The sequence below is a fragment of the Hyperolius riggenbachi genome, chromosome 6 (genome assembly GCF_040937935.1).
Source record: "Hyperolius riggenbachi isolate aHypRig1 chromosome 6, aHypRig1.pri, whole genome shotgun sequence".
NCBI classification, from domain to species: domain Eukaryota; kingdom Metazoa; phylum Chordata; class Amphibia; order Anura; family Hyperoliidae; genus Hyperolius; species Hyperolius riggenbachi.
Window position 1 is genome coordinate 80,828,935 of NC_090651.1, and position 26,072 is coordinate 80,855,006.

The 26,072-nt window shown below is 41.6% G+C and overlaps 1 protein-coding gene across 2 annotated transcripts in view; it reads right to left on the bottom strand.

Annotated features, from left to right (window-relative positions):
• The window catches only part of DMBX1 (diencephalon/mesencephalon homeobox 1), a 54,859-nt gene extending 29,036 nt beyond the window's left edge, over positions 1-25,823 (bottom strand). Inside the window, exons 1-2 of one of the 2 annotated variants that reach the window (XM_068239599.1) lie at positions 25,753-25,823; positions 17,819-17,900 (exon numbers count right to left, since the gene is read on the bottom strand). The gene's annotated coding sequence lies outside the window, so the exon portion shown is untranslated. Of the gene's footprint in view, positions 1-8,563; positions 8,648-17,818; positions 17,901-25,752 lie in introns of those variants that run through there. The other variant, XM_068239598.1, reaches the window with a different exon arrangement.
• Positions 25,824-26,072: the final 249 nt, after the last annotated feature.

Consider the following 26,072-nt stretch of genomic DNA (forward strand, 5'->3'; position numbering starts at 1 on the left):
ACATTTATTACAGAAAGCATGCAGCTTAAAACGGAGCAAAGAAGCAATCACTCTATCTACTTACTCTAACTGGCGCAGTTTCAAGTAGGAAGCTATTTGCAACATCTTCAGGAAATTATCTCACTGGTTATCTTTTCTGTGGACCAGAGAAAGCTCCATGCAGCAACCACAGCCTTGTGCACATTTTAGATGGTTCTCAAGTGGGTCAGGGGGTGCCTCCAAGGATTTATACTTTATGTGCCCCTAGGCCAAGTATGTTGGGGCTCCCCTTTCATGTGCAGCAGCGCCCCTCCCACTCCATATGCAGCCCGCTCTCCCACTTCATGTACTGTAGCCCCTCCCTTTCATGAACAGCTACCTTGTGCATCATTTTCCCTTTTTTCATGTGTTGCTGCCCATTTTCAGCCTCCTCTTCCATATGTAGCAACCTCTATTTTATGTCCAGGTGCACGATTAGGCTGCAGCCGCCCAGGGCCCGGGCCTTTGTGGCCTTTCCTGAAATCTGGCTTTGGGCGCCTCTGCCAAGAATCTAGCATATGTACCACTGATTGCCTCTTTGTTTTATGTGATTAAAAGACACAACCACTCCAAATTGTGCACAAACCTAAGCGAGCATGCTCAGCGGAGGCACCTGTTCAGGACTATCTCAGACGAGGTTCTAGCATGTGTACAGGTGTCCCCAACATCGCTGGCATGTCCAAGACTGATGCCAAGCCCTATTGTTCCCCTCCTCACCCTGCTGCTCCATCTTACCCAAATCCTTCCTCCCCCTCCATTGGTCTGTAGGCTAACCATGTATCTGTAAAGCTCTCAGGCCTAAGCTGTCACCCAAGGAATTGAGTCCCGATCCTGCTGGCAACAGTAATTGTGCATGTGTATGCACCTCAGAGATGGATTAAGATGAAGTGAGAGAGTTGCGACCTCACCGGGGCCCTTAGGGCCTCTCCCTCAACCACAGTATTGGCTCTCTATTGGTCCTGTGCTGTTAATAATCACTTCTATAGATGCTTTGAATAGTAGTGATCAATAACAAACGGTTCCCCATACCCTTCTTGCACCTCTGACACTGTGGTTGTCTTTGGCAGGTGTTGATCAATTGTTATGGATAGAGTTCTTGGGGGAGGGGGTGGCAATATAAATCTTGCACTGGGGCCCATAGCTCCTTAGCTATGCCACTGAACACTGATACATGTTTACAGCATTTTGTAATGTCACATGTCTGTGTCGTGGAGCCATGATGTCACATCTGACTGATATTTGAGAGTAAACAGCCTATGTGGCTATGATAGATGGGAGACGCAGCAATTGCATTTCTATTGGATATTAAGTGAGTCCATAACTAAAGGGGTCATCTTATGCCACTAATCTGAACAGCCCAGAAGTGCGGTGGAAATTGTCTTCCATCAGAACTGCAGGTTTCTCTTCCTGGGTAGAGTCAGCTGTGTCTGAGTGTCACCCCCTGTGCCTGGGATCAGATGTTTGGGGTCCCGCAGACCGTGCCCCCAGCAGCTGTTCCCCCATCACACAAAGCGCATGACGACCGCATTGTCATTATTCTGCCTGGAGCTGCAGCCAGAGAGGCCTCTGGGATGGGAGAAATGATTGCCAGACACACAAAAACTGTTATCCATTAACATCCAATTATCACTTGGGCCCCGCCATTAATTATAAATCAGGCCCCTAATTGGGATAATTAGCTTTCTCCCAGCTAATGCAGCGTGACTGATGCCTTCTGAGCGCCTTTAATCACTTCATTTGTTAGGTGGCCGAGGAGGAACAAATGAAAACTCGCAATAATTTCATCGCCAGAATTAAAAGCTCTTTAAGTCTATAATACATGTTTGCAAATAGCGCTGGAGAGTAAATCAATTACTCGCACAATATGAAGTGGCCCCTCTTCATTTCACTGAGCTCTGGGGAGATTATCTGAAGCTGGAAAACCATACGAAGATTATCGTGCTGCGTAAAACGGCGATACGCTCTACCAGCGAGCCCAGGCAGAAGAGAGAGCGAGCTAAAAAGGGGGAAATGTGGTAAGGAATTAATGGGGATCACAAGAGGACAATAAATGACTATAATGTTTACATGTCATTTTACCAACCGATATGGTGTTTCCTGATTATTTTGACAGTGACAGATCGCTGTACAGACCGGCTGTCTGTCTCCCTGCCAAGCAACATGTTTACTCTGATGAAATGGTGAGGGGGAGGAGGAACCGGAGGCAACCAGCATGCACTATATTTAGGAAACCTACAGCAATCAGCCTTGGACTTCTCAGCTTGGCAGATTAAGAAGAGGAATAGACCAATCTTGGGGGACATCTGTACACACAGTAGACTGTCACCCAAAACAATCACATATTGTTATTTCAGACAAGTACACACATCCAATCTTGATTGGCTAATTTTACCACTCTCATATAGTTTAAGGGCCAACAGATTTTGAATACCTTGAACAGATGGTGTAGATAAGCTCTCATACTACATGGAAATGGCCATAACTGTGGCCAATAAATACAAAAATTGCATGTGTTCCGAAAAACAAACCGAAATGCTGCCAGTGGAAAAGGACTCAGTCTACTCGTTCATAACGTTAAAGCTCCATACTGACAAGACACACAACATTTATATTGCGCTTTTCTCCTAGCAAACTCAAGGCCCCAGAGCTGCAGCCACTAGGATGCTCTTTACAGGCAGTAGCAGTGTTAGGGAGTCTTGCCCAAGGTCTCCTACTGAATATGTGCAGGCTTACAGAACAGGTAGAGCCGAGATTCAAACCCAGGTCTCCTGCATCAGAGGCAGAGCCCTTACCCAGTACACTATCCAGCCACTGATCATACTGACTATAATGCTTATCTACAATCATCTCTAGAGGCAATAATTCTGACTTGCACCAGTTTCAAGCTGCATTTAATTTGCATGCAGGTTTGAATGATTAGCATCTCATTCACTATCTCTAGTTATTTCCACTCATCTCTTCCAACATCACACAACTTGGGGCCTCAGTTACTTATCCTCTCAATGCCAGAAGATCATTGGAGAACATAAAAGATCCTACAAACATGACCTGGATTTGCTAAGTTATCTACCGTTGGGTGGTAAGAGTTTACAGCTAAAGTCTCGTACACACTTTCAATTATGATTGGCCAATTACTGACCAATTTTAGCATTTCCATGTAGTATGAAGGTTTACCTAGACAATCTGCTCATAGTATTCAATATCTAATGACCCTCATAGTACATGGAGGTGGTAAAATGTGTCAGTGATTGGCCAATCATAATTGTAAGTGTGTACCAGGCTTAAGAATTTGGAGTTTATGCAAATTTTTATGCACAGGGAGCGCACAGCAATTTTAGCAATAATTAAACTAATGATATGGTGCGCACTGTGCTACCTGTGTTACCCAGGTAACGCAAGAGTTGTCAAAGTAATGTATGCTACCCAAGTAACGTAGCGTCTGTTACAATAGTAAGGCTTGAACTACCTACGTAATGTGGGAAATGCTAACTGTGCAACTTTACCGATGCTTTGTGAATATGCCCTTTAGTGAGTCTTGGAGTAAAATCACTTGAGAATACCGGTGGAGAGAACCATTTATTTCTGCAACTCTCGCTATGATCTGATATCACCCAGGAAAGACTTGTAAACATTGAATTACCAGTAATAACATACAATTTTAACACAGAATCAGAGATCATGAGAAGTAGGTGTAGAAATCTCTGTCCTCTTGAAGATGTAAATTCTTACGCATATGTGACACTGAGCTGCCTATTGATAAACGCTGCCTTATAGATTCACCTCTTTATGATTCGTTTTGTTTTTTGCATGTTTACTTCACCTCCCTATATATAGAAGTAATGATGCAAAGTCCTTCAAAAGCATCCAAATGTATTTTTTCCTATGAAAATTTAAAATAATAATAAAAAAACCTGGGAAACATGAAAAAAATGCAAGAATGATTAGCAATGCTGTGTCCCAATACTTGCAATGACATCGCCCCCTTCTGGGTGGCAATGTCAGTACTGTGTCAATCAAGCACAGAGAAGACTCAAACAGTGGCTGAAGAAATGCAGGGCCAGAAATAGAATAACAATGAAAAGTAGGAATACTTACAAATAAACCTGCAAAAAAGGTTTACAGCTTTACAGCTCCACTGAACTTTTACCGGTATATGTATGACTTGCCAAGAATCTCCAGGGTAGGAGAACACCAAAGAACATCATTATTCTGGAAAATACTTTGATCAATATTTATTAAAAATGAGTAAACGTCTACAAGCTTTCCAGTGGTCATCCAATAGATATGCACCAGCTATGAATTCTTGCACCCAATTCCTGTGCAATCAGCCAACCAGATATTTCTCCAACCAAGCACCTTTCCAACCAAACTCTGTCCAGCCATTTATCCATCCGAACATCCCTCTAAATACATTGAACCCGCCATCCATCACCCATCAGCAAACCAACCTACCAACCATCCACAATGTATACAATCTATGTACATAATGCTCATGTTAACAGTGGCAGTAAAGCTCATTGATTGTATGCCTGACAATGTGATGCAATGCTCCTATCCATCCATCCATCCACCCCTTGACACTATCCTCAGTCTAATTTGTCCTCAAAAATATACGTAGCCAAGCTTGGTTACACTGAAGATTTTTGGCAGATAGAATCCTTTTAGTGGAATCTACCTAACACGTCCTGCTATACTTAGAAGCAGTAAGTATTTTGAGACTATTTAAGGTTCAAATTTATCGAAAGTATGATTTGGGTCTGCTGGAAAATTTAAATCAAGATTTTTTTCCATATGGATTACTTTGTACTTTTTGAGCAGCACACAAGTTTGCAGGGTGGAACATAAGACTTTTTTAATTAGATAAGCTTAGATACCACCAGATCAAAATGACACTGTCTTTAGTTACTTCATTAAGCTTAAAATAAAATTAATAAAAATCAGTCGCTGAATCTGAACTCTGTATTACCATCTACTGTAAGATTATCATGTTGTGTCCTGTTTAAAAATGGTTGAAACAGGGAATAATAGCACATCTATGGGATAAACCTAACCACTGCAGACTCCCCCCTCCCCATCATGGAAAAGGCTGATTGGCTAGGATTGATTTTCCCGGGTGGTTGCGGTAGTTCCCCCAAGGTTAAGTTGACTGTTGACTTTGGCTGTGTCAGTGTTAACCCCACCTATAGAATGCACAAGTTAGCTTAGCAGAGAAATCACGCAAGGGATCTGTGGCGCACCAATACCACTAAAGCTGGCTCATCAAGGGCAAAATAATACCAAATAGGTCTTGCTCAGCAGAGTTTGCATAGAAGCCACAATATCTGAAAGTAACTCGTGTTATGTTTCAAATTATGTATTAATCAATCATTAATTCATCTGATTTCTGTAAACTCATCCATCCCCCCTCTCCAATTCATGTATCCATTCATTCATTCAATATCTATGTGATCACTTATCCCTGTGATTTCTATCCTTATAGTTCTATGTCCTTCTGACTAGCTATCCATCCATCCATCCATTGAAAAACAAGATATCATTGTTGGAGGGGGTGTGGCCACATCCGTGGGCCTTCACAGCTTTCTGTGAAATGAAGGAAATAATTATTTCAAATTCGTCTTAAGTAGTATGATTGCCAATGCCCATCTTACCCCTCCACCGCCACTGATTAAACTAACTGCCATCTACTGGGCAGTCATACATCATCCAACCATGTGATAAACCAACTATCACCAACATCTTTGCCAACAATCAACTTGGACTAAGTTGATTCTGAGAAAGATTAATTATTGGAATGATTATAAAGAACTCATAATAATATTTATGACCATACCATGCGGCTTATATCTGATGACTGTTTGATCATTTTTTATTCAAACAGAAAGCAAGATCTGATATAACTGTTTCATCCTTTCAAACATCCACACGAATTGTGACGTGATCACTCAATAATATCATGGAATCATTAAAAAAAAGTCTTATATCGCTGTAACATCTCCCCCCTTTTACAATTTTAAAAAGTCTGAAAAAATGATTTAACAAGTTCGTAAAAAAAAAATCATTTGAACCAATACCTTTCAGTTTTATGACTTTGGTACCAGAAACTTATAATTATCATAGTAACAAAATATCCTTGAATTTTCTCAAAAAAGAAAACACAGCAAGTGTACATGCCGCTAAATAGTCAGTCATACATTTATTACAGTATAAAACGTTATGACAGGTTGGGGCAACCAACTCTGCAGGACAATATCTTATTATCTTGCCATCTAATCTTATATTACAGGAGCAATGATAAAATATATAAACGAGAAAGTGAATATCTTTACAGTGCACAATATATCATATGGTACCTGAAATTTCCTACTAAATTGAAAGAGTTCCAGCAAGTTCCAGCAATATAGCCGAGCAAACTTTACAATAAAAGATGTAATAGAAAATATAGCATACAGTAAGTACCTACTGTAGAATGAATTACTCTACAACATGAGTGACACATGGAGAAGATTCACCAAAACCAGTGCAAGGGAGACTGGACTAGAACTTATATAAAAAACAGGACGGATGTCTGCAGGACAGATGTCTACAATAAGGATTCTGATTGGTCACTCCTCTAATGCGCCCATTTAGCACCAGACCTGCTCCACTTCTTGCAGTTGTTTTGGTAAATTTGTCCCCAAATTCCTTCTGTGCTGGTATCATAGTTTATCTATGGGATGTGACTGAATTATTCTTGATGCATTGATGTTAAGTCACTTTTTAAACTTGATACGAGTTTCTACATTTCTAAAAACAATATTTTACAACAGGTCACACACACAGAACTGCTTTTACGTTTGTTTCTATCTACTGTTCTGGCTTACATTTTGTAATTCAACATACAAGCTTAATTATAAATGGTTTAAAAAATAATAATTTGGCCACTCTGCCATATAAAGCCCAGAACAACCAGTCAGACAGGTACCTTACAACACATGCATTTCATAAGATAATCACTTTAACAAAACAATCAAATCTGTATCATGGTATCATCCTGATTTAAAACTTCTTGCTAAATCTGTTTAAAAGTGTCTGCAATTGCTACAATCAGTTCATTGATTTTTAACTGTTTTGCTCGTCAAAACTGAGCAAATAACAAATTAGGAAGGTTGTGTGTTCAATAATCTTACTATATGTGGCCAGGTATAAAACGAAGTGGTTTGAAACTAAATTATATTTAACAATAAAATGAAAATCCTAACAGTTTAATTCTTCGTTTTATTTATTTTTTTTAAATGCTCCAAAGCAATAGAAAACTATCCAAACATTATTCCATTTTCATTATAAATTTGATTGGATTGTGGAAAATAATAAATTCAATTCTGATTCGGATGTTAGTAATGAGCGATTGGCTTTTAAGGTATGTGTGTGATTCAATGCAACAGAAAATTGCATGAAATGTCTGCAGTAATTTTTCATAAAAAAAAATATAAAATTGTATTTAGAAATGGAAAGTGTTCATATTATAACATTGCTTACATTACATTATTAGACACAGACCATGTTTTAATTCATATAATTATGGTTATTCTTATATTACTGGTATTATTACTGGTATTATTATTATTTGTTCACAAATATTGCACAGTGTACTCTATGCAGCAGGGGACCTTAAATTCTCATGTCCACACGTAGTATTGTTATAAGTATTAATTTTGCCTAATAACGTCATCTCGTATAAAATGGATGTTCAGAATTGCAAAAATATGACGATACAGATGTTACAAAAATTGTACAAATTCTGTCTCCTAGAAGAATCACTATTCTCCTATTTACACTCCATTAATGGAAGTGTTTCTTACTTGGCTAAGGGAACATCGCCTGGGGCAATTTATTCTGACAAAAGACCCCAGATTGGGACGATTATAATATGTCAGAATATTTACTGTCAGCTCTTGTTGTGGCACTAACACACTACGAAACTTCTCCTAGCTCAGAAACTTGCCACGTTATTTTTAATATCGCTGTTATTATTACAAAATTACTCTGTTCACAGCAACCTTAGTGAAAGTTTTAAGTCTTAGGACAAAAGTGTGATAAACAGGATTTTAAAATAAATAAAAATAAAACAAAAATGCAGAATTATATATAATATTAACCACCACAATAATATATCCTACTTCTCCATTTTATGCGGTATCTCTTTATTCTCTGATGAGTTGAATGTTTTTGATTTTTTTTAATCTGCAGAGTTGCAGAAAGTTTACCTGTCTACGGTATTATTTTGGCCATTCTGTGATTGGCCCAGATATCTGTGTTATCTGTACCCCTATGGAACTTTCCTGCCAAAATCCGTCCAAAACCGTGAAATAGGTGTGCAATATCTCATGCTATATCTCAGATTGACACCCTGAGATGAAGATGAGCCCCAAACTATACAGAGGCTCTACCGGACACCACGTATATATATTACCAATATTGCTAGCAGTAATGGTGATGTACTGGCAGCAGGTGCTGCAATGTTATAAGATACAGTGTAATAAATTAAATATTGGGCTTGTTTTCTTACCTGTGTGTCGTGGTCCTCAGTGCAGGTTTGCAGTGTTGTGTATCGGTGCAGGTCAGGCTGCTCTGTGTCAGTGCAGGATCAGAGTCCCCTCTCTACATCCAGGTTGGGTTCCCTCTGCCATGTACACGGGGGCTGGATTCTAGAAGGACTTTTAAGTCAAGCAGCACCGCCCAACTGGCCCTCCCAGCTGTCATTCATAGGAACCTGCTCAGAAGGATTCAGGGAGGTCCATAGCACAGTGCATCCAACTCCTCCCTTACCTGCTGCTACTCTTCCAGATCTGATTGTTCCAACTCCTCCTTCCTCTGCTACTCTGACAGATCTAATTGTACCAACTCCTTCCTCACCTACTACACTGACAAATCTGATTGCACCAACACCTCCCTGATCTGTAACACTAATAGATCTGATAGTGGCAACTCCTTTTTCACATGCTACACTGGCATCTGATTTTAGCAACTTCTTCATCACCTGCTGTACTGACAAATGTAACTATCTAGCATCCCTTACATGCTATACTGACAGATCTGATCGCACAGACTCCTCCCTTTCATGCTACACTGCAGGGTCTGACTATACCCACAGAAAGAACGGAGCGGAAAACTTATTAAAAAAAAGGGAAAGGGTGGCAGTGAGAGAGGAGGAGGGGGCAGAAAGAGAAAACAACATGCTTTTCCTGGAGTAAAGACTGATGTGATTGACTCAATGCCCTCTCTTCAGTACTGCGGGCTAAGCAAGAGCATTATACGGGGATAAAGAATAGAATTAGAATAGTAGGTGACTTTGCTTTGCACAACAGAGTGTAAGCTCTTCTGATGCAGACAGTGTTGTGAATATGCTAGTTTATCTTTTCCTACAGTGCTGTGGAATATATCAGAGTGAATGTATATAAGTAAATAAAATAAGGGCAGGCAAATAAATCTGTTAGCTCCTCTGGAGCACACTAATGCTAATAGCTCAGTGTCCTCTGTAGGGCACTACTACTACTACTAATCATCATCATCATACCTGTAATTATAGACATTTTTTAACACAAGCTCTGCTAGTGTAGTGTAAAATGCTAGTGTAAAAGAGGCAGACTTCCTCGTGGAGTACGGGGGAATATGTCAATATATAATAACTAGCTTGTGGCGTGTGCTACACTGTGCGAGGCAGAACTGCGCGCGCCATTTCTCTGGATGTCGCGCACACCGTCCCGCCGTACACACGCGTGCCACCATGCTGCAGATTGTAAGATCTCTCTTGTTAGAGACCAAACTGAAGGTCAATTTTACTGTCTTTTTTTGTGTTCAGTAATCTGACTATATGGGGTATAAAACAAGTGCTTTGAAATCAAATTATTAAAAAAAATGAAAGTACTTTCAATTTGATTTATTTTTTTTTACTTTCCAAAGCAATAAAAAATTACCACAACATTATTCAGCTTTAATTATAAATTTGATTGGATTGTGGAAAAGATGCTAGTAATCATTGATTGGTTTTCAAGGTAAGTGATTGATTTAATGCAACAGAAAATTGCATGAAATGTAGGTATTGATTTTTTGTAAAAAATATAAAATTGTATTTATTTACATTATCACACTGCTTACATTACATTATTGTAAACAAACCATGTTCATAATAATTATTATTATTATTATTATTAATGATAATAAAATATAATAATAATAATAATAATAATAATAATAATAATAATAATAATAATAATAATAATAATAATAATAATAATTATTATTATTATTATTATTATTATTATTATTATTATATTATTATTATCTGTTCACAAATGTTGCACAGTGCACTCTATGTAGCAGGGGACCTTACATTCTGATGTCCACACTATAGTGACTTAATATTTTTATAATCATTATTATTACTACCTAATAATGTTATATGGCATGAAATGGACAATCAGAATTGCACAATTACAACGATACAGATGTCACAACAAATTGTATAAATTCTGTCTGAATCATTATTCTCCTATTTACACTCCATTAATGGGAGGCACATTTCTCACTTGGTTTAGTGAACATTGCCTGGGGCAATTTATCCCGACAGGAGACCACAGATTGGGACGATTATAAATAATATGACAGAATATTTACTGTCAGATCTTGTTGTGGAAGACAGACACTACGAAACTTTTACCAGCTCAGAAACAACTTGTCACATTATTTCTTATAAGTATTAGTATAAAATTACACTAATCACAGCAATATTAGTAAACGTTTTAAGTCTTAGGACAGTAGTGTGCTAAACAAGATGTTTTTTTAAATAAATAAAAACAAAACAAAAATTGCAAAATATTAATAACCATCACAATAATAATTCTCATGACACCATTTTATGTGGCATCTCGTTTTTCTCTGATGGAGTTGATTGTTTTTGGAATCTGTACGGAATTATTTTGGTCATTCTGTGATTGAACCAGATATAGGTGTTATTTGTACCCCCTTGGAACTTTCCTGACAAAATACGACCAAAGCTGTAAAATAACTGTGGAATAACTCACGTTATATCTCAGCCTGACATCCCGACATGAAGATGACCCCCAAACTATACAGAAGGGCTGCTGGACTCCACGTATATAATGCCTCATACACATGGTACAATTTTCCATCAGATGGATGGAACGATCAGATCATTTCCGTCTGGCCTGATAGGATTCTGATCGATTTTGGGTAGTTATCAATGCAAAATTGATCGCATTATCGATCAGGAACTATTTGGACATCTACACACGATGCAACTTCTTATCAGATCACCTGTTGATCCGATGGAAAATTGTACTTTGTGTATGAGGCTTAAGATATTTATTCCCAATCTTCCTAGCAGCAATGGTAATGGACTGGCAGGTGCTGATGTAATCAGATACAATGTAATAAATGAAATACTGTTTTTTTTTTCCCTCTTACTTGTGTATCAGGGTCCTCAGTGCAGGCTTGCAGTGCTGTATCATTCTTCGCCTGCAACTCTGACAGATCTGATTGTACCAACTCCTCCCTCATTTGCTATTCTCACATACTTGATTGTATAGACTCCTACCTCTTGTGCTACTCTGACAGATCTGATTGTACAAAACCATTTTATGCGCTACTCTGACATATCTGATTGTATCAACTCCTCCCTCATGTGCTACTCAGGCAGGTCTGATTATATTAACTCCTCCCTCATGTGCTACTAAGGCAGATCTGATTGTATCAACTCCTCCCTCATGTTCTACTCTGACATATCTGATTGTATCAACTCCTCCCTCATGTGCTACTCAGGCAGATCTGATTGTATCAGTTCAACTCCTCCCTCAACTGCAACTCTGACAGATCTGATTGTATGAATTCCTTCCTTGTGTACCACTATAGCAGATCTGATTGTACCAATTTTTCTCTCACATACTTAACCTAGAAATGAGATTGTTTCAATTTTTCTCTCATCTGCTATCCTGACAGTTCTGATTGTACCAACTCCTCTCTCATCTCCACTAACGATACAATTTTAATTGTATTACCACATAATATATTGCTGGGAACACACAATGCAATTTCCCATCCGATTGGAATCGGCCAATTATTTCTGACATTTCCAATCTGTTTCCAATCGAGAAAGGAATACATTTTGCAAAGTTATCATCAGAAAATCGAATCCTTTATTGATCAGGAGCAGTTTTCAACATGTCCACACGGTACAACTTCCCGTCCAATCACCGTCAATGACTACATAAAGTACCGGTATCTGTTCAAAGTATATTCACTCAGTTAACTCTTCTACTATAGAGATTTGGTAAGATTAAGCAATCTAGATTGTATCAATAGTGAGCACCTTAATTATGGCAACTAACATTATATTACATTGAGGTATCAGATTCAATCCATCCCTCACCACCTACACAGAGATATCGAATTGTATCAATTCCTCCCTCACTTGCTTTTCTGACAGGTCCCATTGTACCAACTCCTCCCTCATCTGCTAGTCAGACAAATCTGATTGTACCAACTCCTCCCTCATCTGCTAGTCAGACAAATCTGATTGTACCAACTCCTCCCTCATCTGCTAGTCAGACAAATCTGATTGTACCAACTCCTCCCTCATCTGCTAGTCAGACAAATCTGATTGTACCAACTCCTCCCTCATCTGCTAGTCAGACAAATCTGATTGTACCAACTCCTCCCTCATCTGCTGACTGTACAAATGTCTCCTTCACATAGTGCACTGAGAGTATCAACTCCTTCCTTACCTGCTACCTTGACTCATCCAATTGTACCAACTCCTCCTTTACATTTTACAGTGAGTGGACTAACTTCTGCCTTATCTGCTAGCTCACAAATCTGATTGTGCCAACTGTCCCAACATGCGTTAATTTGACATATCATATTTAACCAACTCCTCCCTCAATTACTACGCTGAGATATCGGATTGCATCAACTGTTTCCTTGGCTTCTTCAATGACAGATCTGATTGTACCAACCAGGGCCTGATTTACCATAAGGCACTGTAGGCACGTGCCTACAGGTGCCTGATGATGGAAAGGTGGCTTATTCCCTGAATGCCTCTTTCCTTCCTACCCTATAATGACAGTGTAAATGAGAGGTTATGCATACTGCTCTCTGCATTTCCTTAACAAGATCTCCCTTCAGTCAGGGGCACCTCCAGCTACTTAATACTAGGGGTACATATTGTTACCTAATACAAAGAGGCACCTGTAGCTACCTGATGGGTAAGAGAAGTAGGGGAGAAGTGACAGTGCGGCGAGGTTCGAAGAGGATTTGTAGGTTCATGGAGGGCGATGTCTAAGGTGTTCTTCATCTGTGCCTATAGGCTCCTGTTAGGTTGATCTAGGCCTGGTACCAACTTCTCCCTCACCTGCTGCACTGACAGATCTGGTTGTATCCAGGGGCGCAGCAATAGCCATAGCAGCTGCTATGGGGCCCTGGAGCAAAGGGGGCCCAGGTGGTACTTGATGGGTTTACTAGTATTAACTTTCATGTAATTCTCCTTACTCACTTTAGCTCAGTGTCCATACTCTATACGAAGTGTAGATTACATGAGAATGTAAATAGCCCAGTAAACTGAAATCCATAGGGTAGATGCAATTGACATTGCTTAAAGAGACACTTAAGCCAGAAAAAAAAATGAGTTTTACTCACCTGGGGCTCCTACCAGCCCCCTGCAGCAGTCCTGTGCCCTCGCAGCCACTCACTAATCCTCTGGTCCCCCGCTGCCAGCTAGTTTCGTTTTCGCCGACAGGCCCGTCAGGACTGGCCATGCGTATCTCTTTCCGCATTCCCGACTGTAATTAGCGATTTGCCGCATTATCTACACATAGACATGCAACAATGCGTATTTTTGTACGCGTTGCGGCTCGCAATAGCGCTAATTACAGTCGGGAATGCGGAGAAAGCTACGTGTGGCCAGTCCTTACGGGCCTGTCGGCGAAAACGAAACTAGCTGGCAGCGGGGGACCAGAGGATGTGAATGGCTGCGAGGGCACAGGACTATTGCAGGGGGCTGGTAGAAGCCCCAGGTGAGTAAAACTCATTTTTTTTCTGACTTAAGTGTCCCTTTTAAGCTGGCCACTAACCATACAATCTTTTTCATCCAATCTTACCATTTCTATGTAATATAAGGTAACTGCCTAAATTATCCATTTAATATATTCACTCAGTTTACCCTTATATTACAGAGATTTGGTAAAATTGGATGAAAAAGATTGTATCGTAAGTGGCCACCTTAAGGGAGCCTACATCTGTTGGCCCCACTAAAGTTTTGCTATGAATCTCTAGCTACACCACTGGTCGTATCAACTCTTACCTCTATTGCTTCCCTGGGCTATCTGTTTGCTCCCCCCTCACCTGCTACTGTGACATCTGACTGCATGAACTCCTTCCTCACCTACTTCACTGACAGATCTGATTGCACCAACTACTCTCTCATTTGTAACACTTAGGCACGGCACACACAGGCTTTTGGTGGCGTTGTGTTTAGCCGATGCTAAATGCTTCTCAGAAAACGAGCAGAGAAGCATTTGGCATCATTTCCCATAGTTCGGGAAACGTGTTGTGTCTGAGCCGTTTAGCCGATCTTGAATGCAGCATGTAGCGTCCAGGACAAAATGAGATGATTGGAGACGACAGGATCAAGCATTTGTGTGAATGATAGGAAAAGCCGGTACCAAAGTTTACAAGCGCTGTCCATTCATTTGAATGCGGGCCATCCCACTGCAAATGTGCATCATCCCGCCACAAGCGCGCATTCCACATACTGTTGCATGAGCACGCTCCATCTAATTAATGCCACAGCCAATAACCGCCAATCATAGTAGGATGGATGGACATACAGACACACATGGCAGCTGGCTTGGAAATTATAATTAAAGTGATTATAACAGCAACAACATTATTATTATTCTTTATAATAATAATAATAATGCTAAGTGACTGTGGAAGAAGCACAATCGTTCAATAAATGAAAGAAAAGGTGTTGTTAATGCTAGATAATAGAGAATGCATAATTGCCAGTTGCGTATGGTGCGGTATTAGTCATGGAGAGAATCCGAAGACAGAACAACAAAAGTTGTTTAGGTGATACCTTTAAAGGGACCCTGAGCAGTAAAAAAAATTCTGGACTTATCTGGGACTTTCTCCAGCCCCCTGTAGCCCGCAAGGTCCCCCAAGCATCATTAGCTCTGGTAATCCGGCGACTTCAGCCAACTTTGCCGTTCGCCGTAAGTGTCCAGCACATGCGCGGTTCAGTCTTTAGAGAACCACGCATGCGCAGGACACTTACGGTAACCTGTGTGATGACGCGATGGGGCCGGGCACGTGCGACTTCAGCCAAAGTCGCCGGATTGCTGGAGCCGCCAGCGGGACCAAGGAAGAGCTGAGGAGGATTCTTGGGGGACCTCGCGGGCTACGGGGCTGGAGGAAGCCCCAGGTAAGTCCAGAATTTGTTTTTTTTTTACTGCTCAGGGTCCCTTTAACAACTGTACAAGATTTCTCTGCAAGCTTTCATAAGTCTTCTTCAGGCATGTTTCAGAACTGGACCAGAACCATTCTGATCCAGTTTTGAAACATGCCTGAAGAAGAAACGTAGTTTCGAAAGCTTGCAAAGAAAGCTTGTACAGTTAGTCATTTAGGCTGCTTTCACAGTGGGACTTTAAAGTCCCACGTTAGAGCAGCCTGTAACGCAGCCCAACTCACTGCAATGAAAAATCAATGGGCTGGTTCACAGTGCACACGTTGCGTTTGAGTATAACGCTGCACGTTAAATGAAAGTGCAGCATGCTGTGCGTTATACTCGTTTGTAGCTGCGTTAGACTGTTTGCACATGATCAGTAATGTTTGTTTGTTTGTTTGTTTTTTAAATGTGCCGCATGCGCTGTTTTCGTTCGATCCGTATGCATCAAAGAGTACGCATCGCGTACGCATCAAGAGACGCATAACGCAGTGGAATGTAACGTCCAAATTCGAAGCTAACATACGTTGCGTTAGGGGCACGTTATGCGACCTTAACGTTGCATCAAACGCAAAGTCCAAGTGTGAAAGAGCCCATACGGTATCACCTAAACAATTTTTGTTGTTCTGTCTTCAAATGAATAAATGAGAATAGTCACTGCATTTTGGTGACAACAAGGGAACACCATCTGTAAATATCCAAAGAGAATCTGCCCCCTTTCCATAATAACAAAAAGATTATTTAAAAAAATGTTTTTTTCTCACGTTGTGCATGGAATCCATAAAGTCCTAAATTTGATCAGTCTAACAATCCATCAGTCTGATATTTTGAGGGTATCGAGATTCCCATCAAATTGGATCAGATTGATCGAATCTGCTGGTAATCAGACAGAAAAATCAGTGGCAACCCTTAGCCTTGACCTTCTTCTCCATGATCTTTTGAACTCTGACACTTAGCCAAACACATTAAGTGTGAACTAGCCCACTAATTAACATGAGTTCTCAGTTTTTCTGTGCAGAAAATGCATGTGAAAACAGTCGTGTGTTCCCTACCTGAGTTCTTACACTTTCAGTTGGTTTGCAGATGGAAAAAATACATACAGTTTACCGGACTAGAGAGGCCAGATAAATAGACATAAAAATGGATCCCATGTTATTGTACGGAATTGTTCACACATGTCTATTTGAAGCATATTGTCTTTATCTGTTCCATTTTTGAAACAAGCATACAATCTATTGGGAATCTGTGCAGCCGTCTTCCGCCTGCCGAGGCCCCCAGATCTCCCCATGTATTGTGTACCCTCAGAGCCCATGGGGAGTGTTGCAGGCTTACCTGTCCCCTGGTACACCTCCAGCTAAGTCCTGCGTCTTGAACCCCCTGACCTTGCTGCATGAACGTCATGTCCTCTAGATTGTAAGCCTTCGGGCAGGGTCCTCCTCCTTATGTCTCCTACCTGATCACGCACCTCCAATACCGCGTTCACCCATCCTATAGATCTGAGTGAACTCGACTTGCCTAATCTCCATGCTCCCATTTAGCGACTGACTAAGCATTACCTTGTACTCATACTGTGCTGTGTGATCTGGTTTGCATGTATTCCTGTATTGTATTATTGCTGTTTGTCACCCCTAAATATTGTCTGTAACCTAAACCAATGTCCAGCGCTGCGTAATATGTTGGCGCTTTATAAATACAATAAATAAATAAATAAATAAAAAGTGTCAGTACAGAAAAGCACGGGACATAGAAGGAGTTGCACAAGCCGACAGGTGAGCCTGGGACACACACCACGGGCGAGTACATATTTTACATGGGGGGCTGGGTATTTGTCGGGCGTTGGGAAATCGAGCACCGCTACCACTGCGCACTCGACTGAGCCCTTTCAAGTGAGAACTTTCCAGCATGCCGTATCAATCATTTTGATTAATATTGACCAGAAATCAATTGAAATTACAACTGGGCAGCCACATTGTGATGTGTATGTTATGATATTTATTTTAACCCTGACCTTCACCTGAACCCTAATAGTTCATTCTAATCCATCGCAACACTTCAGCCTGACACACGGTAGAGGATTCTTGACCGAAGTTTTTGGTTGGGACTGTTTCGGCCAAGAAACTAGTGTGTGTACAGTGCCCGCATTGCGTAGGTGAGATATCTGGAGTGCCGGATCATCTCAGCCAAGCTCATTAATCTTGTCCTCAGTAGCGTAACTATGGGGTAGCAGCCCCCGTGATCGGGAAGGAGGGGCACAAACTTCTTTCTCCTCCTCAGGACCCACCCCCAGCAATGGTTGGGACTTACCTCTTCCATCGTTGGATCTCGCCAGTGCTCACGCTGCAGCCACTAGGTGTCATCTGGAATCTGGAGGACAGGATGGAAGGCCCTGGTGAAATAGTAAGAAACCATAGCATATCAAACCAGAACATGCTGTGAACATTCGATGTTGAGCATTCTATGCAGTGTGAACTCAGGCTTAGTCAAATAAGTAATGTGTTGCTTATTAAAATTACACCTACAGTGAATACCTTTACTATGAAGAAAACAGTGGTGATAATGCGACTGATGTTGGTCTACAAGATTTTGAACATAGCCATACTATCTAGGAGTGCAGACATGGCCAAAATGACAACACACAACACTGCGTGGTCCACCCTTGTGTGGTCTCGCTCTCTTTATATCCACGAGACCGCCGGGAAAGAGGACAGGACTGGAGGAGTACTCTGAGCTGAGCAGCCACACTTGCGGCTATGAGAACTGCGCAGGCGCGGCAGGACTTGGTGGCCATCTTAATTGGGGAATCAGAAGACGACCTGAAGGATCGGGTCGGGACCCCACCGGAGCTTGTGATTTCAAAAAAGACATGGCGGAATGAAATGGCATCCCCTAAGGATGATAAATCAGCATAGGTATTTAAATTTTTTTTATGTTTCTCGCCTCGAAAATCCTTTAAGGCGTACAGAAAAGCCATCAATGATTTGGCATTTTTGTCTGATCTATTTCCAGAAATGTTGGTTGTGGATCTGCCCTTGTGTATTAGACCTTGGGGTCCAGATGAGTATCAGTGCTGTGTTACCATTCCACGTGTTAAAAAAGACCAAGGTTGTAAAATAATAAGGGTAAAGGTGGCTAGATAGATAGATAGATAGATAGACAGTGGCCCATATCCTATTAACTTTTCCTGTGCATTATCTCCAAAGAGGTTTTTTCAAACCGTATTAATAAAATATATTTAAAGCATTCAAGAAGATGAGAGGGAGAAAGAAAGATAGATAGATAATAGAGAGATAGAAAGATAGATAATAGAGAGAGAGAGAGATATCTTGCTACAGTTCCTTTACCCATGCCCGTGCTTTGTGGCTGGTGACATTGTATATTGACACACATAAGGATTTAGTATAATATAGCACAGTATGTTATCCTATGTACCACGTTCTCGAGCATTCCCAGGCAGGCACAGTACTTTCTCTGCACCCCAGGGCAGGCGGGATGTCCTTGCTCCAGGTTTGCGGCGGTTGCAGTGAAGTCATGAAGCTTCGGCTGGAAATAAAGATTGGCTGAAGGTTTTTTCCTTCTCTGGCTGGATTGAAGGGTAGTCCAGCATCTGCTCATTTAGGGGCAATTAATCATTTTGATATATGGTGTGAGAGTGACGCTTCCTGGGGACCTTTTTCTGACAAGAATAACAAAGCAATTTGCCAGAAGCATCTCCAGGACACGTTATTAGCTGAGGCCTAACGAGGCTCTTTGTGCTTAGATTGAACTGAGTATTTAAGAGGAGCTGTTCATCCATCTCATCTGTGCCATGAATATTGATCCTGTGCTTAACTAGGGAAGCCCATACACCTAAACCCCAAAAATGTGCTTCTTTTATACACAGAACATTAAGGCTTCCCATCGGGAGCAGAGAATTTGGACACTGGAGTTGAAGTGGAAGTATGAGTGCAGGAGGCACCTGATAAAATAACAGGTGACCCCTGCACCTGCTATTTTATTGAGTGCCTTAAGCGCCCAAATTTCCCCTGACTGTAATTTGTAAGGGCACCTATGATGGTGCCTAAACTTCCATGGTACCTAATATTTTTAGTTTTCATGTGGCACGTTCATTGGTGGGTTTGTGGAAGGGGGGGGGGCAGTCAAGGTTAGGTATCAGTGAAGGATCTTTATAGGTTAGGCATCGATGGAGGAGTTGGTTACAATTAGCCATTGGAGGGAGCCATTGGAGGGGGATGGTTAACATTAAGCAGCAGTAGGGGGGGGGGGGTAGTTAGGGTTAGGCATCAGTGGAGGGGGGGTTAGAGTTAGGCATTGGAGGGAGGTGGTTAAGGTTAGGCATTGGTGAGGGATCTTTTAAGCTTAGGCATAGCTGGAGAAGTCAGTTAGGGTTAGGCATCAGAGGGGGGTGGCTAGGGTTAGGCATCGGTAGGGGAGTAGTTAGGGTTAGACATTGGCAGGGGTAGTTAGGTTAGGCATTGGGGGGAGTGGTTAAGGTTAGGCATCATGGTGTGGGGGGGGGGGGGGTAGTTACAGTTAGGCATCAGAGGGGGTTGTTAGGCATCAGTAGGAGCTTGGTTAGGATTAGGCATCGGTAACCAACATTCCATTTCCTCTATCCCCAATAACTAGAAACATCCCACCACCTCTTTCATACTCCATCATTGGAGCTGCTCCTCCATACCCTGACTCCTGTAGCTGTCCATATACCTTCTCCATGTATGTGACCAATAGACCTGACCATATTTTGTATAATCTGACCAGACCTGTTTTTTCATGTTTTAAAGTGGCACAGTAGTGCCATATAGTACATTGCAGTAAATTATTCAGAAAACACACTTTTACGACAATTTTCCTGGTTTCAGCATCTCCTACAGCACTCTAGGAGATCAGACATTAATTTCACAAAAATTCAGCAGAGCTGCACCTGTCAGGACTAAAGTTGTTGCCACCTATTATAAATTAGAGTGCAAATCGGGGGAGGAATGATTTTACAATGGGCAAATACTGACTAAATAACTTATAAATTAATATTGTAAAAATAGTAAGCAATTTTATTAACTAGGTTATTTTCACTACAGTTCCTCTTCGGTGACAGGAGCTGACAGGCTGTGGATGCGAGTGATTTTTCGCGTTCCTGACCACAATAGCGCCATCTATGCTGCTATAGCATATATCATATACCATATCATATACCATATAGCAGCATAGAGGGTGCTAATGTGTCTGGGAACGCGAAGAATCACTCGCGTCCCCAGCCTGTCAGCTCCTGTCACCGAAACAGGAAGTGGCTGCTGGTGGGGCCAGGAGGATCGGAGGGAGACAGTGAGGGCACCGGACAGCTGCAGGGGGCTATTGGAAGCCCTAGGTGAGTAAAACTCATTTTTTTGTTTGACTTAAGTGTCCCTTTAAGTACTGGAACTGCCAATCCAGCTCCTCCATACTCCAGCATCCAAAGGCTTCAAACTACTTAGGTAAGTATTTAACTTTTTCCTTTCTTAAAGTCAAAGGTTTGCTTTAAGCCATCAATTAACTTCTTCCATGCGTTTAATTACCAGAGTTGCCTATCCCCTTCTCAATAGTCTAATTCTAAATATTGTCCATTCACTATCCAGCCACTATCCAGTCCTACAGTGGCTGGATAGTGTACTGGTTGAGGGCTCTGCCTCTCCTCCGACACAGGAGACCAGGGTTCGAATCCAAGCTCATCCTGTTCAGTAAACCAGTACCTAATAAGTGAAGAGACCTTGGGCAAGACTCCCTAACCCTGCTACGCCTATAGAACGCGCACTAGTGGCTGCAGCTCTAGCAAATTGAGTCCCCCAGGAAAAAAGTGTGATATAAATGTTCTGTGGCATCTTCTCTATACAGTGAATACAAGAGCTGTCCATCCACCCATTCACTTCCTCTGACTTCTACTTACTAAGCTGGAAATGGAAACTTAACTTTCACAGAACCTAGATGGAAACCTAAACCTAGCTTTACAGAATCTTTCACAGATTTCATTTGTGCTACACTGGGTACCACATCATCCAACAAACTGTTGCAAATATTACTGATTTATTGTGTAAGTCTGAAAGTTCCATATGGTAGAGATGTACATCACTGATTGGCCAAATCTTCTAAGAATCACAGGTGTTCCAAAATAATTTGCAGAGTGTTGTACACCTCGCAGATATACTGTATCAGTGTACAGAATCTTCTCATCGTGTGACATCACACACACAAGGCTCAGAGCCCTGTAATGTCTGATCATGCTGCCCGGAAACCGCCTTCCTCTCTGAGTAACACGCATGCTCAGTGGGAACTTTCATATAATCTCCTCAAAATATCTCCGAAGCCACACCTCCCACATGCCTCAAAATTTCATTGTAGAGAGGGGACCTTTGTGTCAAATTGCAACCCATGAGCCCTGGTTCACAAGATAGGTTAGAAGAAGTCAGTACAGCACTAACAAACCTTCTACCCATCATACAAGTACTGTATTGGCCTACAGAAAAGGTCAATAAGATTCCAATCATTCTGATTTGTATGCAAATGTAATGCAAATTCAATGCAACTTAAAAATGAACCAACCAAAACTGTCATGTAGAGCATTTGATTCTTCAATTCCCAGCTGCATATAGTTTGCATAAAAAACAACAACTTAGTAGCATTTCATTGACCATCTCTTCTGGCCTACAGATTATCCGACAGATCACAGAGGGACCATAGCGGTGTATAGAATCATCAGTACATCACAGAGTCTCTACAATGGTCAACAGAATCTGAAGCACATCATTCAGTTACTAAACAAGTCTATACAGGGCCGGTTATAGACTTTTTGCAATACATTGTGAGGGTACCCCGCCCCAACGTGTGTGTGCAAAGCAAGACCAGAAAGAAGAGATACACTGGCTGTGCATTGCTTCCTCCAGGACAGCATCTCCTCCCTGCTGGCCTGCAGCATCTGATCACCAGGATGCCAGGTATGTGCTGCACTTGCGCCACATCACTTACCCACTCTCAGCAGATTAGTGATAGGATCACCAGCCACATGTGAAGTTCTGCTTCCTCTCTGACTACAGCAGCACATCATGTAACCCGGCAGCCTATAACAGGTCACACGAGGCACCGATGTAGCCATGGATACAGGACGCTAGATGGGTGAATGGAGATGCCATCGCTAGAATGCTGAGAGGAGGCGCCATGCATCTGTGGAAGAGAGAGTCGTTTGGGGGAGGGAGACGCCTCTTGTCACTCTCTAATTTTTGCAGTTTTGAAGCACATGAATCACATTGCTTCATGGAAGAACTATCCTTGGGTCTATACAATTTTGTACACATCTTAATAGTTCAGACATTATGCTTCCCACACAAGCTCTGGGATGTCTCTTTTGACCCATTTGTCTTTCGAATTATACTCTTTTGCTAGAAGTAGTGTAAAATAATCTTAATGTCCACCGAGCCAACTGAGAAGTTCAGAGAATCTGCCTAAGACATCATTTTACTGCAGCCTGGAGGTAATATATATACCTCAGTATGGGTAAAGAAATGCAGAGAAGTTCTTATCTCAGCTATTATGGTATAAATGTATTTTACAAGTATGTTACCTACAGGTGACTTGTTCTTTATTACTCGCCATAGGCAAAATCAATACTTCTCTCTACACCAGTCCTTTAATTTTGTTTTTGAAGCCTTTTTTCTAGACCGAGTCTACAGCTAAGCCAGCAAAGCTATGATTAAGAATGATGGAGTCTGCACCGCCATCCATCCAGTGTCACTGAGCCCGCATGCAGCCTCCTACATATATATGGCACCTAGTTTTGTTCACTTACCCTCTCTGAATTCTGAAGGAGTAGACCTGGCTCTGAAGGAGATTTTACATGATTTTACATAGCAACGGCAGAGAGAGTGGAGCCTGTGGCAGTGGGAGAGCGGCCTGATCGGTGGGAGTGGTGGGTATGTGATTCGTCGGTATATGACGGTTTTTGGTACCAACAGTCTCTGGTCCTTAAGGGGTCAGAGACTGCTGGTACATAAGTGGTTAAGAGCAAGAAGTAATCGCTATTGTTTTAAAAATATTTATAAAGTGAAAAGAGAGAAGTATGCATGAAAATTTACAGAACAATAAGAAAAACACTGAATAGTAAATAAACAAAATAGACCACAATATAAAATAAAAGGATCAACTGAAGAAAACGATGATAACAGTATTTTCCCTTAGCTCTGGTCCAGTTCAACTCCTTCAAATGCCCCGTGATGCAAGCCACAAAGTTGGTGATCACTATTGTGGTTCCCATGGCGAGCTGCAGTGGAAACATCACTGGCAGTTGCCCCTGTCAGCCCCACCCTGCACACAGATTTTCCAGCATTCTGGACAGTGGTCTGAGTACTAGTCAGTTGAGAGGGATGTAATGCACATTGGGCTCTATTCCAAGCTGCAGGGCCGCACAATTCAGCACATAAGTGATCCCCCCTTTTCTCCTCACCAACAGAGCTCTCTGTTGGTGGGGTCTGATCGCTCCCCAGTCGTTTGTTTGTTTTTTAATAAATTATTCTTTTTTAAATAAATCGGCCTATTTTTTTTTCCCCTCCCCCTGCCAGCCAATCAGCGTGATCGGCTGTCTTAGGCTTCAGCCTATGACAGCCGATCACTTTCCTACCTCTGGAGGGGACAGCCGTGTCACACGACTGTCCCCAGTACAGAGCTGCCTTAGATGGCAGCACTGTACAGGGTAATTAGTTGGTTGTTTCGCCGTCTAACATTCTCCTAGCGGCGATCGCCAAGCATCAGCGCGAGCAATCTCTCGCGAACCACGCCCCAAGGACCTTACGCCGATCTGTGTTAGTCGGTCCTGGGGCTGCTGCTGCATCCACGCCCAAAATCAATTTTTTTTTAAATACAAGGTCTTTTTGAAAAACATTTTTTTGGCTTGTTCCCACTATTTCTCTTACCATATGTAGCTATTTTGGTCATGATAGCATGTATGGGGGCTTTGCTATTAACCACATTGAATTTTGAAATCGTACTCATGTGTGGCCTTAATTGTGAAATTTTATGCAAATTTTTGCATAATGGTTATTAGCAGGTTATGATCATCACTACCACAGAGCAGTGAGAATGAATACTGGCTTCAAGCTTTACTATCCTGCTTGGGATTGGCTAACATCTGATGACTTCAATCTTTGATTTTCAAAACCAGGACATACTGGTTGGTCTGTTGTGCTGATCATAGTCAAAGTGCTCATATATGTCTATGTTCAGTTGGACTTTAGCTTGCACTGCCATTCTGTCAGCATCTTTGTGCAATTTGACTAGGTTAAGCGGGAGCTCTGTCTGGCATGTGATCCCGTTGGGACAGCATCTTCTGTTCATTCTCCCAGTAACCTTTCCACAGGACAGAATTGGCTTCTTGATTGTCTCCTAGTGCTGCTGAGCTTGATGAGCAGGGCCAGTTCTAGACTTTTTGCTGGCTGAGGTAAACTTGTGAGGATGCCCCCCCCCCCCCCCCCCCTCATTCGGGATGATGGCACGGCAACCAACAATTTACTCTGCTTCATTTAATGTTCCCAGATGACACGCTGCAGCTCAACACAACAGCACACTGACTGGCTGTGAGTCTGTGACAATCAAACTGCTTACCCTCAGCCACTCCATTCCTCCACAGTCAGGAGAGCAGAGCCACCTCCTCCCTTCTGTTGTGCAAGTCAAATGAAACACTGCTACTCTCCTGCCTCCCCCTCCTTGCTCACTGTCAGACACCTCACACAGCACAACAAGCTGCTTTTCCCCAATGATGATCTCTTCACCTCGCTCTCCTCTCGCTTCTCCTCCTACTCTGACTGCATGCTGTTAGTGTAAACACAGTACAAACATGCTGCCCCTGTAATCTCTGTGCCTGATGCAAAGGTTTCACCTTTCTTCATGAGAGAACTGGCCCTGTTCATCAGTTGTGGATAAGCTGTTATCTGAAATGAAAAATCTTTAGAGCAACGTTTATCCTGCATGTGTACATACAGTTGTCTTCCTCTTAAGCCTAGGCTGACAAAGGCATTTGAAATTCAGAATCAATATTTTTCATTTATGGCTAAATAACAGAGAAACATTTTTAGTCAAAATCATGTAACCTAATGATTTTTTGACTCATGCCTTACTGATCCCAGTGACCTTTGATTTTAGCGACTGGTTAAATCAGAGGAGCAGTCACAGGCTCACAAACACAGATTTTATTCACCGTTACTATGGTAACTGCATAAGCTCACCAATGGCAAGAATATATCTCTTGTCTGATGACTCCTACTCTAATTCGCAATATGCTTCTACGACTGTACAATTTATTTTCCACAGAGAGGACTGTTCCAGGCAGGGCTTGTCAAAAAGTTGATGTGGAGCTAAAAACTCAGGTCTGGTCGCTTCTCCTGAAATACAAAATTGTCTTCATACCGTTAAGCAATCACATACAGTACATAACAGCTAGGAAGAAGTGTGATGCTGTAGTGCTATAACTAATAGGAACATAAATTCTAAATAGGAAAAAGGCCAATAAAGATACATGAAAACACTTTGGACAGGATTAAGTGTA